This window comes from Camellia sinensis, chromosome 9, assembly GCF_055761805.1.
Source record: "Camellia sinensis isolate YWXY chromosome 9, ASM5576180v1, whole genome shotgun sequence".
In the NCBI taxonomy this organism is placed as follows: Eukaryota; Viridiplantae; Streptophyta; class Magnoliopsida; order Ericales; family Theaceae; genus Camellia; species Camellia sinensis.
The window spans coordinates 34,422,094-34,438,877 of NC_138969.1; the positions used below are offsets into that span (position 1 = coordinate 34,422,094).

The 16,784-nt window shown below is 41.6% G+C and overlaps 1 long non-coding RNA gene across 1 annotated transcript; it reads left to right on the forward strand.

Annotated features, from left to right (window-relative positions):
• Positions 1-8,889: 8,889 nt before the first annotated feature.
• Positions 8,890-9,361, forward strand: LOC145798545 (uncharacterized). The gene is made up of 2 exons (XR_014339541.1): positions 8,890-9,028; positions 9,152-9,361. It is a non-coding gene; the product is annotated as an uncharacterized LOC145798545 (long non-coding RNA).
• Positions 9,362-16,784: the final 7,423 nt, after the last annotated feature.

A 16,784-nucleotide genomic window follows, 5' to 3' on the forward strand; every position in this document is an offset into this window, starting at 1 on the left:
TGTATTGGTTGTTCATTATTTATAAAGTAATACTAGGGATCATGAAAAAAATATCATGAAATGTTTCATGAAAATTTTTCATCCATTGATTAGTGTGTGGTGTTTTCTTGTATGTATAATCTAACGGTGAAAAATTTTTCATGATCACTTTCATGATATTTTTTTCATGATACGTAGCATTACTCAAAGAAGAAATTCCCAGAAAGCACAATGTCAACATCTCTGGTGGATTTAGTAATGGTCACACTAGTTCAAGAAGCACAATGCATCATAGTCATGATTTACAAAGTCAACATGGAAACATACTTGATTCAAGAACTAATTTTGCCATCTCAGACTTGTTAAGTTAAGCAAAGCCTGAGACAATTGTGTGTGACATTGAAAGAGACTTCATGTCAGGTAGAGAAAGCTTTCTTAGGGCGGGAATTAATTCTAAACAGTGTGAAACAGCCTCAATGAAGAGAAGCATTAATGCTAAAAGGGTATCACATCATCCTGGAACAAAAATGCATAAATCACAGAAATCAACGATGAAGATGTCAAGAGAGCAACCGTGTTCAGAAATGAAAAAGAAGGAACAGATTGTGAATGAGTCAATTTGGCCCGTGACTTATTATCCTTAAATTAAAACTGCAGTTGGTTCCTTTCTTTGATTTTTTAGTTGTGATGTAGAAGTTGCTGGAATAAGGGATACCAATGCTGGGCAGAAGATACACATGGGGTAGTTCTCAGGATGGTGATAGGTGGAGCAGAATTGATAGGTTCATTTTAAATCCTGAGTGGCTTGAATCTTTTAGGTTCAAACTTTGGGGTTTGCCTAGATCCTTGTCTGATCACTGTCCTCTGTTGCTAATGGAGGATGAGAGGGATTGGGGTCCTAGACCCTTTAGATTTATTAACTCTTGGGCTATACACACCAGCTTTTATCAAACAGTGAAGCAAAATTGGGAGCACTTAAATTTGGAGGGCTGGGCAGGTTACATCCTAAAGAAGAAGTTACAAGCTCTTAAACTGTGTCTGAAAAAATAGAAAAAGGAGGTATTTGGTAACATCAATGAAAATCTCAAGGAGAAGGAAGCTGAACTTCACTCATGGGACTTGCTAGCTGAGGTTAGAACTCTCCAAGTTGATGAATCTGCTAGAAGGATGGAATTATTAGGGGAAGTTTGGAAATTGAGAAAGATGGAAGAGAGATTATGGTTACAGATATCTAGACTTATCTGGTCATTGAAAGGTGATAAGAACACCAGGTTCTTCCACATTACTGCCGCAAACAGACATAACAGAAATTCACTTGATTCAATAGAAGTCAATGGGATCTCAGTGGTGCAACCTGTTGAAATCAAAACTGTTGTGGTGAATCATTTCAAATTACTCTACTCAGAGCATTGGAAGTGTAGGCCTAAACTGGGAGGCCAATTTAATTCCATTAACATGCACAATAATGCATCAACCATGCTGGAAAGTGCCTTCTCTAAAGAGGAAGTTTGGGCTGCTATTAAGGACTGTGATGGAAACAAAGCCCCAGGTCCGGATGGCTTTAATCTGTCCTGTTTCCAAAAATGCTGGAATTTTATGAAACATGACATTTTAAACTTTATGAAAGAATTTCATGAGAATAGTACTTTGGCCAGGGGTCTTAATTGCTCATTTGTGAGTCTTATCCCCAAAAAGGATAATCCTGTATCTCTGTCTGACTTCAGGCCCATCAGCTTGATTAGTTCCATATACAAAATCCTTTCCAAGGTACTAACCAAGAGACTGAAGTTTGTTTTGCCTAACATTGTGAATGAAGCACAATCTGCATTCATTGGAGGTAGAAATATAATGGATGGAGTGCTAATTGCTAATGAGATTGTAGATTGGTGGAAAAAATCAAATAAGCAAGGGGTGATCATTAAGCTTGACTTTGAAAAAGCCTTTGACACAGTGAATTGGGAGTTCTTATTTGATTTGCTTGCAAAGTTTGGTTTTGGTTCAAAATGGCTGGGTTGGATGAAAACTTGCTTATCAACTACAAGTATTTCCATCATTGTCAATGGCTCACCTACTGATGAAATCCAACCGGAAAGAGGTCTCAGACAGGGCGATCCACTCTCACCCTTCCTCTTCAATATTGTAGCAGAGGGGCTGAATATCTTACTATCAAGAGCTAAGGTTATGGGCTTAATTAAAGGTGCTAATGTTGGACCTAATGGGCTGGAATTCACTCACCTGCAATTTGCTGATGACACCATTCTCTTTTGCAAGGCAGATTCAATGGAAATCACAACTTTAAAGAGGATACTTAGATGTTTCGAGATTATGTCAGGTCTGAAAATTAATTTCCACAAAAGTGTTGTTTGTGGTATTGGAATCTCTGAGACTTTAGTCAATGACTTCTCATCAAAACTGAACTGTCTCACTCAGAAGCTACCATTGAAGTATCTTGGTCTTCCACTTGGTGCCAATCCTAGAAGGAAAGCTACCTGGAAACCTGTTCTGGATAAATTTAAAAGTAAACTTTCTGGATGGAAAAAAAGACTTTTATTGTTTGCTGGAAAACTCACCCTTATTAAGTCAGTTTTATCAAACCTCCCAATCTTCTACCTTTCCCTGTTTAAAATGCCAAAGGGTGTAATCAAAGAGGTGGATAAAATTCAAGCTTCTTGTCTGTGGGGAGACACCGAGGTCAAAAGAAAGGTCCACTTGGTCAATTGGAAGGTTGTCTCTATGTCAAAAAATCAAGGAGGATTACGTGTTAGAAGTTTGGGTCAAGTTAATGAGTGTTTACTTGCTAAATGGTGGTGGAGGTTTTGTAATGAAAAACAAGCCCTATGGAGAAGATTGATTTGTTGCAAGTACAGCAGCAGATTCGGTAGTTGGTTTCACTCCCAAGGTACTATTACTAATTGCTCTTGGATCTGGAAGGACATTATGGGTTTAGCTACTGATAACCCTACCTTACTCAACTATTTCTTGGTTAACTCAGAATTGGTTGTTGGTAATGGGGCCAATATCTCATTCTGGAAGGATGGTTGGCTAGGTGGTGACTGCCTTCAATCTCTCTTTCCTAGACTATTTTGTCTTTCTTCTAATAAAGATGGTTCTCTTAAAGATTTCATGGATAGAAAAAGTAGCTACCCTAACTGGAACTTAACCTTTAGGAGACCTCTGTTGGCTTAGGAAGAGGAGGAAGTCCAAAATTTGCAAGTCCTACTGGGTAATGGGCCATTATTAAGGCATGAGGTGGAGGATGGTATGAGATGGAAAGCTTCAAATCAGGGTGCCTTCAGATCATGTGACTTATTCTGTTGGTTGCAGTCTAATAGAGATCCAGTTGTGTCCATGCCTAAACTTATTTGGAATAACATCACACCACCAAAAGTTCAATTTTTTTCTTGGCTGGCTTGGAAAGGCAGAATCAAAACATCTGCGTTCCTTCATAGCATTGGTGTTCTTAGAGGCGAGGCTGTTACTCAGTGTCATTTTTGCAGAGAAGAACCTGATTCCCTTAACCATGTATTACTCCTTTGCCCCTTTACCTGGAAAATTTGGTCTGACATTATAGATTGGTGGGGTTTTCACTGGGTATGTCCAGGCTCTGTGGTGGCCTTATTTGATTGGTGGATTGGCACTAAAATCAGGAAGAAGGAACTCCAAATATGGAAAGCCTTACCACTTGCTGTTTTATGGTCAATTTGGAAGCTCAGGAACGATTGTGTGTTTAATAGTGCTCAACCTAACTCCCTGCAGCTTTGTGAGCTTATCAAGACTAGAGTTGCCATTTGGTTGAAGAGTCACTCTATTGGGAACTCATACTCTTATTCTATTCATGATTTTATATTTAACTTCAACCAGACCAGGAGGTGCATTTGATGAATTCTGCTTCTGTTGAGTGCTCTGTGTGTGTGTGTTCTGCTTCTGTGTGTGTCTTCCCTTCTTGGTTGAGGTAGTCTGCTGCGATACCAAGAGTAATTTCTGTGTGTATTTGTAGACGTCCCCGAACGCCCCGGGAGGGTGAGTCCCGTTCTGTTCATTTGGGGTCACTACAGCTCGGACTCTCAAATCGTCACGGTTCTTAATCTGAACAAAAGAGTCCAAATCCGGCAAATCGTTTTGAGAAAACAGATTTTGAAAGAAGTGCCAAACATGGACTGCTTTGCCAGATACAGAGTCGCCACCTAAATATTTTACTTTGGGGGAATTTAGGAAACCCTGACTTGTTGCCTAAGGCCACGTGTCCGTCATCACCAAAGTTGCCTTGGCTCGGGAACTTGGGTACGATTGGGGAAGGTCACTTCGTGAGCACCCCCGCTCGCCCGATCAAAGATCGGCCTCTACTAACCATGATATCTAGTTTTGAAAACATTGCGTGTTCTTATTTCGGTTATTAGCCTAGATTTACTATGTGATGCGCGCAGCATACAAGTATAGACCGGGTCGCCTGAATTGGAAAAAAACATTTCGTGTTTGTTTTTGAAAGATGGTTTGCTACTTGCAAGTAGGCTTAAAATGCAGATTTTGCCACCCTCGGTGGGCTTAGAAAAGATGGTTTTGCCACTATCTAGTGGGCTTAAAACTCACAGTTTGATGATTTGTTCCAATCCGAGTAACCCAACCTTCACCCACAGGCATTCAGGCAGTTATATCACATAAGCATTTAGCCTCATGGTAAGCATGCTATTCATGGCAGTCACTCACACGCATGCAAGGATGCTAAAGCATAAAACTCACCGAGTACTCCAAGCCAAAATAGAAGCTCATTAGAAATCCATGCATGATCCTAAATATGCTGAAATGCCTAATGCAACACATGCAAGAATGCAACTATAGCAGGCTCGGCTATTCTAAACATGGCATATGGAATGCTACAGCTAACATGTATTCAACTTGAAATTGAAAATACAATGCAGTTAGTATGATGCGCCGAGCCTAGTGCATGCAAAACAGATGAATGATGCAAACATGCTGTTATACTGTATGCTAATTTAAACATGCCCTAATCTAACCATCATAAGCAAGTAAATAAAAGGGAATAAAGACGTGGGGTTAGAAGACATACATCACACGCACGCACACTTATTACAATTACGCCCTCGTGCAGAGGGTCCGAATAAATAGTACAATCCAAATAATACAGTCCAAATAATACAGTCCCAATAATACAGTCCAAATAAATACAAATTCCTAATTAATTTACAAATTAACTAAGAAAAATAATAAACTGGCATGCAAGCCAGGGACTGCCTTGACTCTTCTGAATGATGTATGTTTGAGCTGCCTTGCGCGGAAATCCACTGGGATGCCCCAATTAGCCTCTGTTTTGCAATTATTCTTGGAAAGCGCGCCAATCCCCGGAAGACTGCTGATTCTTGATTTGTTACAACAGAGAGCAGGAGAGGGGCACAGCAATGTATTTTCACAGATGTATGCATGCCTCGATCCTCGTGCCACGAATCACGCATATCGATGTATGATGGCCGAGGAGTCGATTTGCATTACTTAATATAGAATGAATGCACATGAAAACTCAACTAAAACCTAACTCCATCATAGATAATCCGGAGTGTCGGTGACTGGGAATTGAGACACGTTCCGTCATTCGAAGTATGAAACGTCCCTCGTTTCCCGTGCTCGGGCTAACTCCTATCCCAAACACAATGCAATATGCATGACATGCATGAATGCAACTAAGATACAACCTAATATGCACGATGCTATGAAATGGCATACACGATGCACGAGGTAACATGGCATACACAATGCGCTAACACACAACCTAGCATACACAATGCTATGAAATGAAATGGCATACACAATGCACAATGGACTTACACTAACATGAGTGGACCTCAGCCACGCTCACATAAGAGGCCATTAGATGAAAATGAGACACTCGAGATGCGTGCACGTGTGCACGCAAACCGATGACCGACCCTAAGGCACCAAATGCCACTCTAACAAGACATGGCACGGCATGCGATATGAAATACTAACATGCAAATTTCAGTAGCAAAAAGTGATGCAAAACAGCCCTGAATCATGGAAACATGGCACCCGATGCATGAAATGGTACCCGAAATGCAAAATTAGGCATACGCAATGACCTATAGCTATACAAAGCATGCATTATTTGATCATGAAATGTGAAGACAGATTCAAGGCATCCCCAAAACAAGCATGTTTACAGTTTTAATAAAGGCCAAACAATGAACACAAATGGGGCTAAGCTAGCATGCGAATATGGCCCTAAATGTGAGATAAAGAAGCAAGTCACAGCTTCTGACCCCAAACAGAGAAGGGCCCTTCTACAATATTGAATAGGGGCCCAAAATATGACCTTTTACAGTTTATGATCAAACCCAAAACAGTGCACAAGCATGCTCAAAATACTATGCAAAACAAGGCCAAAAAGAGAGCTATAACACAAAGTATAAAAGGATGCCTCAAATAGTAAAAGACCCTTAATGAAACATGAAGAGGGGGTCAAAATAAGATCATTTATATTTCGGGCCAAAGCCCAAAAACAGAAGCATAAGAGGCTAACAAATCATGCAAAAATGGAGCCAAAAGAGAGATATAAAGGCAAGTGGCAAATGGAAGCCTCAAACAGTGATGAGCCCTTCAACAATGTTGAACAAGGGCTCAAAATAAGCCACTTTACAGTTTATGACAGAGCTCAAAACAGTTTATTCATAGGCCTAAAATACTATGCAAGGAGATGGCATAAAAGAAAGGTAAAGAAGCAAGTGCCACAAGGAAGCCTCAAACAGTGAGAGGCCCTTAAACAAACATAAAATAGAGCTCAAAAAAATTCTATTTTCAGTTAGGGTCGGAGCTCAAAAAAGTAAACACAAGGAGCTAGAATATGAACCAAGAAAAGGGTCAAAAAGGAGAGAAGAGGACTTACCCTTGAAGACTAGTCTTTGACAGCCTTTTGGACCAAAATGCAGCACTCCTAGGCTTTGAAGAACAACCTCAAGCTGTTGGAATGGAGGATGGAAGGGTGAGGCTATGGGTTGGTGAAGAAATGGGTGTAGGACTTGAGAGGTTTGAAGCTTGGAAGTGTAGAGGGAGAGAGATACAATATGGGAGCTCAAAGGTGATTTTTCTAACCCTTAAAACCAGAGCTGGAGGCTGGTTTATATAGGCAAAAAGAGGGGGAAAGATGGGGGGGGGGGGAAAACAATTCAAGTTTCCCCTCAAAATGGCAACCCTCTCCCAGATACAAAATCTAGGGAAAAGGAATACAGATTTGTAATGTACCAACCCTGAGGATCATGGCCAGCCAGTTTTCTTGGGCTTAGGTGGCCGGTCGGCCACCCCTACGGCCGGCCGGCCAAGGGTCAAAAAGGTCAATGAAGATTAGTGGCCGGCCATGCCATATTAGTGGCCTCCCATGTGTGCACAACACAACTATGTGGTCAAAAACTGGAGAAAGTGAACCAGGAGAGAGAAAAGACCATTTTTAGGAGGGGTTCAAAAGGGTCAAACACAATTACTAGCCGACCATATGATATTGGTGGCCTCCCAGGTGTGTACAACACAAATATGTGGTTTAGAGCTGGAAAAAGTGGCCTTAGGGTGGTCAACATTGGCTTTCAAGTGAGAAAAACGGGCGACGGAGGGCGATGAGGAAATATAACTGGTTGCTGGAACAATTACTGGCCTCCTACCCTTCTACGACCTTCCTAGTGATGAAAATAAGGTCCCTGCCAAAAATGAACTCAAACCGATGCAAAATGAAGGTTCGGGGGCCGAAACGCGCAGCCTGGGGCCCCGAAAACTGACTGTTAGGCACCGGAAGTGGTGTTCAACCACGAAGTTGGTCTCTCGGACCACAGTGTCCCTCGAAAGGGAGTAAATGAGATGCATGCCAAAAACTGGAGCAAACGGAGGTGGTTAAGCGGTCCCGAACCGAGGCACACGGCCAACGGCTCCGAAAAATTAGAAACCAGACTCCAAACGGGCAAAATGGCCTATGACCACGAAACGTAGCCTACGGCCACTGAGAGATGATCTACGAGACCTCTCCCTCTCTTTGGGAAGAGAAATAGAGAAAACTGAGCCTGGTTCACAAATCGAGGCAAGGTATGAAAGAGTCCGGAAGTTCGGAGGCAAGGCTCGCAGCCGAGACTCTGAAACTTCTGAACGAGCATGCAACATCACCGAGCGCTTAATCGATGATGTCTGAGTCTTAAGGTCGGTCAAAAATGGGGTGTCTACAGTATTCTGCTTCTATGGTGTGTGCTCTGCTTCTGTGTTCTGCTTCTGCATTGTTACTGGTGTGCTTTTGGGGCATTTGGCTTCTGAGGCACCTTCCTCAATTCTGTGATCTGCTGCAGTGTTGTTCTTGGTTGCATGTGTTGTTTGCTGGCTGATAGTGCCTTGGTCTGTAGTTGCAGGTTGGTGAATTCTGTTGGTGTATGGTGCCATCTAATTCCCCAGTCTGAGGCTGATCTGTGTGGCTGTAGATGCTGTGATGCTGCTATCAGCCTGGCTCTAGGTAGGTGCTGATGTGTTGTTATGCTGTTGTGCTTGGGGCATTGAGTAGCTGTGGGTTTTGCGTGTTAGTGTTTTTTCTTCAGTCCACCTGAGCAGCCAACAATTGGAAGTAATGGCATGAAGTGGTTAGGATGACCAGAGTGTGATTTTGTGTTATTGTTTGAAGAGGGAGTTTTTTTTCTGTTCTTTTTGTTCTTTCTCTTTTGTTGTTTGCTTGATTGGTTTCTAACCAATCTTGGGTCAAGTGCTAGCAAATGATTTTGCTTCCTTTGCGGTGCCAACCTAGTTGGGATTGTAGAGGGTAGCTTTGATGCTCAGTGCTCTTCCCTGCTTTGTTGATGTACTTTTGCTTGTATTTTGCTTTTCCATCAATAAAACTTTCTTTTGCCGATCAAAAAAAAAAAGGGATACCATTCCTCAACAAGGAAGCAATAAGGATGCAAGCATGGAAATCATGAAGATGTTTGGTCTGAGAAAGTCATCGAAGCTTGGTAGATAGGAAAATTCAGAAGTTGTTGGTGAAGAGCATAAGAAATTAAAGGTCGGTTTTTAGTTACCAGCACCTCTCTTTGTTTGATTAAATCTCTAGAATCATCTTATTTGATTTTTGGCCTTGAGATATAAATGGAAGCTCTTATTTATGGTCTTCTATTTGAATTCTCAGATGCTATTCCCTTATGAAGAATTTGTGAAGCTTTTTCAATATGAAGTTTATGACTTATTTCCTAGAGGTCTTATGAATTGTGGGAATAGGTATTAAAGTTTTTGTTACTTATTTTTCTCTATTGAACTTCCAGCAACAACAACTAATGGACTGAACCCATTTAATTGTTTTTGGATTTATAGCATTAGTAATAACTGATGCTTAGGATCAGTATATCGTTTTCATTAATTAATTTTTTTTTTCTTTTTTTTTTTGGTTTTTTTTTTTGTTTTTGTGCAGTTGTTATGCCAATTCTGTATTACAGTTCTTGACTTGCACAAGACCTCTGACAATCTATTTTCTCCGGAGATCACATTCTAGAGCTTGTACTTGACACATTTCCTTCCTGTTGGTGGTGATTATAGCAAATAATTTTTGTTCAGTTTCATTATAATGTCCTTGGTCTATGACATGAATGCTAGGTTTGCATGAAAGATTGGTGCCGTATGTGTGAACTCGAGCAACATGTAATGATGTTAAGAGAATGTAAGGACCATTTGTCTCTCGGCAGAATTCTCTCACATATTCGAAGCAGGCTAATAGATAAAAAATAGTGTGCACGTAAGGGAAGCTAAATATTGTATCTTTAGAACAACTTTGGCAGCAATTACATGGGTCTAAAAAGATGTAGAGTAACTAAAGGCTATAATGCCAACACTTGATACCCTTGTCCCAGCTTTCACAATCTTAAAATGGACAACTGTTAGGTTGCTATTAGTTCATTTGGTAGTATGCACATGAAATGAAAGCTAAAATCTTGCTGCCTTATATATCCTTTATTTTATTTTATATCTTATCTTGCCCCAAAAGATGTGATAGGTGATTTTCTGTAATGTATATATTGATAATATATTTTCGTATTCAATGAAATAATCTTGACATAACTAGTGTCTGGCTTCTTGGAATGAATATTAGATTTGTGTTATGGTAAATTGTAATTTATCGAATGTATTGGACATCAAGCACTGTGTAATTTATAGTTTACACACCACTTTTCGAAGTGAGTCTCATTTGTGATATGAATTTTGCATCGCCATCAGTTCGAATATTTTTTTTGTTCAAATCCGTGTTTATATATTCACTCATTGAGACATTGTTGTAGATAGAGTTGCAACTTCTCTTCTCATCTATCATTCTCTCTGTATTCTAGGTTAAATTCATATGGGCAATATTTGAAGTTATTTTTACTATTTATCTAAGACCATTGTGTTTCTGCTTAATCTAATATACGTCCCCATTCATGTTAGGCATTCCTTTTATGTTATGTGATTTGTTTCTCATTTACAGTGTAAATTGTTTCTCATTCACCTCTCACAACCAAGAATATTGCCTCAGTTAAAATTTGTCTCTTTTCCCCTCTATATTTTGCGTGTCTTCGTGCATACACCATGTTCGGTAAAATTCCTCAATTAAAATAGTTTATTTTCTTTTGGTTAAACCAGTTGTTTATATAATTTTACTTTTTTGTTGTTCAAATAGTGAGTGAATCTATCATAGCAAGTCAAGTAAATGACTAAACAACGTTTCCAAAATGTAGTGTATGGTGGTAAGTTTAGCAAAAATAGAGGTGTATTCAAATTGGTGATACAAACAGTGGAGTTGGATATTATTTTTAATAATAAACAATAGGCAATTTTTAGGGAGTTGATTTTGGATAATGGATAATGAAGCTTGCTTACTTATATTTTCTATTCTTTGGAATGACATAGGCAAAGATTTATTAAGATCATTTGAAACTTTTATTTGCCTCTGATTAAAAATTTTAAACTTCCACTCTCTCTATCTGTGATGCTTTTAATTTTATTTTTGGAGATGTAGGCCCCCAAAGTCCATCAAGGACCAATGTTGAGAGCAGTGAGTTTTCTCTATTTCAAATGCCCCCTTCCAGCAAGTCTTTCCTTTATTCCCATTCTCGCCACCGTTAAATTAAGTTCCATTTGGGTACTCTCTCTCATGCTTTTGTGTTTTTGTGGGTATGCTTTCTTTCATGTCTTGAGTTTTGTCAATTGATTTGGTAAGCAATTTCATCATTATTTTTTTTGTTAACCAATGCTTTTATCAATTGATGTCATCACATGGTTATGTAATCTATCTTTTTTTGTTTCAAGTTAGAAGGTACTCCTATGATTTTATTTTTCCTTTAAAATGAGCAGTTTCTTCGCTACATAGCCGTGGTGTGTTAACTTCTTAAGCAATTTCGATGTTCATATCAATTCAAACCGTGGACAATATCAATATCAACATCAATATTGAGGCCTAATTTTTACTTATTATTATATCTAATTTCTTCATAATAAAATGCTTTTGTATCATGTTTAACAGTTGGATAATACCAGGAAACAGTAATATTAGATCCATATACCAATTTTTTTATTTAATCTACATTTTCTTAATATGAGTTGAACTCCAACATGTAAGTATGATATAATTTTCATCATTGTAGTTTTTATATGTTTTTTTGGCCTCTAAATCATCTCCTAATTAGGGTTATGTACTAAAAAGACACTCTCCAACACTAGAAATGTATTGATACAATGCCATCGAAGTTACAAAAACACATACACGTCTCCTGCATCTGTAGCTGGTACTCTAAGCAGTTGCTTGTCTTTTGGCCCATTGTCCTATGCTACCATGGTGGTGAACTGAGGGAAGATTGGTTGGTGATGGATTATTATGAGAGCTCTACAGCAACTGACCATTTTCTTTTAATGGTCGTCATCCTTGTTCCTATGCTTCTAGAGACCTCAGCTTCAGCTTTAATCTTACAAGCCTTACATCAGTTCACATTTGCAGCCTTATTAGCAGCTTTAGTGACATGTGAATGTGACCAAAAAATAAATAAATTGACAAGCAGTTCTGTTAGCACTTGATCTTTTCTTGTAACATGTAGCTTGAATTGTTCATATTTTTTAACATCTCTGTGGGGTCTGAATATTGGGACACGTAAAGGAGCCGAATAGTCGGACCGGGAGAGTCAAAATTTGTATATCGCATTCGGCCCTGTCTTATACATGTAAATCTAGAAGTACCCTATTCGGCCAAATAGCCAGTTGAGTAAAGGGCTGAATGAAGAGCGATGCGCAGCAAGAGGAGCTGAGTAAATAGTTATACGATGAATTGAAGGAGGGCCCAGTCCCGAAGACCAAGAAAGAAAAAGATATAAGTAGAATAACATCATTCAGAGAGAGGTATGGGAGAATTAGTGCACTTAACTTAAGACACACGCAATTTAGAGAGCATACATTGACTTATCCGTCGGAGTGCTAATTCCGGCACCCCCGACCGGAGTGTTCATTCTTTTTCAGGTTAATAGCAGAGGATCGCGAGCGTCTCCCGGGATCCAAAGAGTATTTCCAAACCACATTCCCCACAATTGGCACCGTCTGTGGGAATACTTAACCACATCCATGGTGGGTGCAACAGAAGATCCTTCGATAATCACTGATGAAACTACACCGAGAGATGATCTCACCCCAACAAACACGCTAGGACCAGAGGCTATCGCCGCAAGATGTGCCTTGAACTTCGACTCACCCTCGACTTCAGTGCATGAGACAATGCAAGCGATCATGGAACAAGCAAAGCAAAACGAACAGAGGTTGGAGAACATGATCGCTGAGAACGAACGTCTCCGTTAGGATTTGGCCTTGGAAGTGGCGAAGTCCAAACAAGCTGTACGGCAAGATCCGGAACGACCTCTGAGGGCAGGTGGTCGACAACCTCGAGCCTGACAACAAGACACTAACAGCGACTCCGATTCATTATCCTCGGAGCCCAAGAAGAAGGGACGGCCCGAAACTACCAGTTCCTTTGAAGAGAGTCCACGTATAAGGCATAAGCGAAAATAAAATGGTTCAGACGAAGAGGACCGGCACGATCCCTTTGTGCGATGGATCGCAAAGGTAGTACTACCCAAGAAGTTCAAAGCCCCGTCGTTTACCTTGTACAACGGGAAATCGGATCCCACGGATCATATCCGTCACTATAAGTAAGCCATGACGTTGTATGCAGACGACGAAGCTCTTATGTGCAGAATATTTCCGAGCAGTTTGGGACCGTTGGCAGTCAGATGGTATTATAAGTTAGATCCAGCGTCGATTAAGAGTTTCCATCAATTACAAAAATCCTTCAGGGCAAGATTCATCACCAACGAGGTCCAGCCGAAACAAGCCGACTCTCTCTGGACAATGCAGATCCAGCCAGGAGAAACACTAAGAGCGTATTCGGCGCGCTATTGGGAGTGCTTTAATCTTATTGATGATGCTTGCAACGACTCCATGGCTATCACCGCCTTTAAAATGGGTTTGCATCCTGACAGTGCTTTCCGCAGCTCCTTGACTAGAAGACCCCCCAAAAAAGTCTGGGCGTTGATGAAGAAAGTTAAGGAATACTGCAAAGTGGAAAATAACGCCTTACGGGTTAAAGCCGGAAACGTGGCCAACAAGACGACCCCTTCTGAAACTGTTTAGCCGTTAAATTCTGTACCACCTCAGAGCCTTAAACCATGGCATCGGGCTAAACGAGACAAGAGACGGGATTCTCGCCGATCAAGCGACCAATGCCCCCACCGAGCAAATGAACAACTGCAAGTCGATGGCAGGCGCACAAGGCGCGCAGACAAGAAATACACGGAGTTGTCAGATCCGATCAACGCGATTATGTCCAAAGTCCAACACCTTTCGTTCTTCAAATGGCCGCCCAAAATGGTGAGACCTCCCGAAACGAGAAGATGGGATATGCGGTGTGAGTATCACAAGGATCACAACCATGATATTGAGAGTTGCTATGCATTGAAGGATCACCTGGAGGAATTGGTACAAGATGGTCGGCTACAACAGTACGTCCGAAAAGGCAACTCAACCAAAGCAATAGCCTACCTCCATTTGGCGTGATCCACATGATTTACAGCTTGCCAATGTCATCTGCGGTGCATACGATTCAGTCAAATCCCGATCCTCAAAATCAACTCACTCCAGCTAAACGGTCCCATGAAGCTGCGAGCATTGCTTTTGATGATTTAGATTTGGCCGGAGTGACACTTCCCCACATCGATCCCTTGGTAATTGAGTTACGCGTAAATCGATTCACCGTTAAGCGCGTACTCATTGATCCGGGGATCACATTGGAAGTTATGTATAACAAGACATTAACCAAACTCGGCTTCTCCGAATCGGATCTTTCTCCAGCTCCTTATCCATTATTCGGCTTCAACGCGAATCCAAAATACCCGCTAGGGAAGATCACACTACCCGTTCGAGCGGGCTCCCGAACAATGGATGTGGAATTCTTGGTCGTCAAGATGCCATCGCCGTATAATCTCATCATGGGGCGAACTTAGTTGCATACTATGCAGGCCGTGCCAAGCACCTATCATCAGCTGCTACGCTTCCCGACAGAACGCGACATTGAGCAAATCTGTGGCTTCCAGAAATCGGCATAAGTATGTTATCTCCTTGCTAGAAAGATGCCAAAAGAGTTGTAAGTGAATTCTATTGAGGTGTCGGATCGAGAGAGCCTCAACGATGTTGGGCAGCTCCCAAGTGAAAAGGCCATGGAAGCCCTAGATCGAGTTGAGATTGACGGAAACCTAGACAGGTTCTTCATGGTTGGCGCATCCCTAAATCAAGCAGACAGGCAGCAACTAATTTCCTTCCTGCTCAGTAACCTTGATGTATTTGCGTGGACTCCATATGAGATGCCGGGTGTAGATTCATCTGTTTCGCAGCATCGTTTAAATGTTGACCCTAAATGCAAGACGATTATTCAGAAAAGCCGGTGGTCAGCTGTAGAGCACACTGCTGCTGTTGTTGAAGAGGTTGACTGGTTGCTTGACGTTGGAGCTATCAGGGAGGTGACCTACCCCACATGGCGCTCGAATACTGTGGTTGTGAAGAAAAAAAATGGGACTTGGCGTGTCTGTGTTGATTTCACCGACCTAAACAAAGCTTGCCCCAAGGATTATTTTTCCCTACCCAGAATTGACCAACTTGTAGATGCTACGGCACGTCACCAGCATATGAGCTTCCTTGATGCCTACAAAGGCTACTATCAAATTGCCATGCATCTGAAGGACCAAGACAAAACTGCATTCCACACCTCAAGAGGAACCTATTGCTATAAGGTTATGCTTTTTGGGCTGAAGAATGCAGGGGCAACTTACCAAAGGCTAGTCATCACCATGTTCAAGCAACAACTCGGCCACACTATGGAAGTTTACATTGACGATATGGTGGTCAAATCCAAAGAAGAGCAAACTCATCTAGCCGATTTGGAAGAGACATTCGGCATTCTACGCAAATACAGAATGAAGCTGAATGCTTTCAAATGTGCCTTTGGGATCGGCTCTGGCAAATTCTTGGGTTACATTGTCAACCATCGAGGAATTGAAGCCAATCCGAGGCAAATCACCGCAATCCTGGAACTCGGCTCCCCTAGATTGGTCAAGGAGGTTTAGAAGTTGATGGAATGGCCGCCGCACTCAACAGGTTTATCAGTCGTTCCACGAACCGCTGTCGACAATTCTTTCAGACACTACGGCAGGGTAAAGCTTTTGAATGGACCTTCGAGTGTGAAGCCTCTTTTAACGGTCTGCAGGCTTATCTCTGATCTGTTCCACTTTTGACGACACCATCGGCAGGCGACCCGCTCATTTTATATCTGGCCGTCTCCGATCGGGCTGTCAGCGCCGTATTGCTGAAGGAAGAGCTTAGAGAGCAGCGACCAGTGTATTATGTGAGCAAGGCAATGGTTGACGTCAAAACCCGCTACTGTCTACTGGAAAAACTCATCCTAGCCCTAGTCATGGCAACAAGAAAACTGATGCATTACTTTTAGAGGCATAGCATCGGGGTACTAACAGATTACCCCCCGATCAGTACTACGTAGTGCATAAGCATCAGGGCGCGTTTCGAAATAGGCCCTCGAACTCGGCCAGTACGATATTCAATTTCTGCCTAGAGCCTCAATCAAGGGGCAAGTGCTTGCTGATTTTATAGCTGAATTCACGGGGGGTGTTGCCGACTTCAAGACCGACCAAACTCAACCCAAGCCGAATTGAAGAATTTATGTGGGGGACATTTGGCAACTGTATTGTGATGGGTCATCCAATCAATGGGGCAGTGGAGTCGAAGTAGTAATCATGGCTTCCGACGGCGCAATAATTGAGCAGGTCGTCAAACTCAGCTTCGACGCATCAAATAACAAGGCCGAATACGAAGTCCTTCTAACCGGTTTGCAGAATGCACATCTTCTGGGTGCTCGGTGTTTGCTTGTATTTTGCGATTCAAAACTAGTGATCAATCAACTAAAGGGGGAGTACGCAACCAAAAATGACCGTATGACGGTTTACATGAAAACGGCTAACTCCTTGCTAGCAAAATTTGACCATCATGAATTGAATCAAATAACACGTGATCAGAACACACATGCAGATGCCCTGACTTGCCTAGGTTCTGCCATTAACTCAGAGATCAAACGGACCATCAAAGCAGGTTTCATCCCGGAGCCGAGCATTGTCCCTTCGGAGGAAGTCTAGGTCAATGTCATAGAGTCAGGACCGAGTTGGATGGACCCCATTGCTGCATTCCTGTCTTCC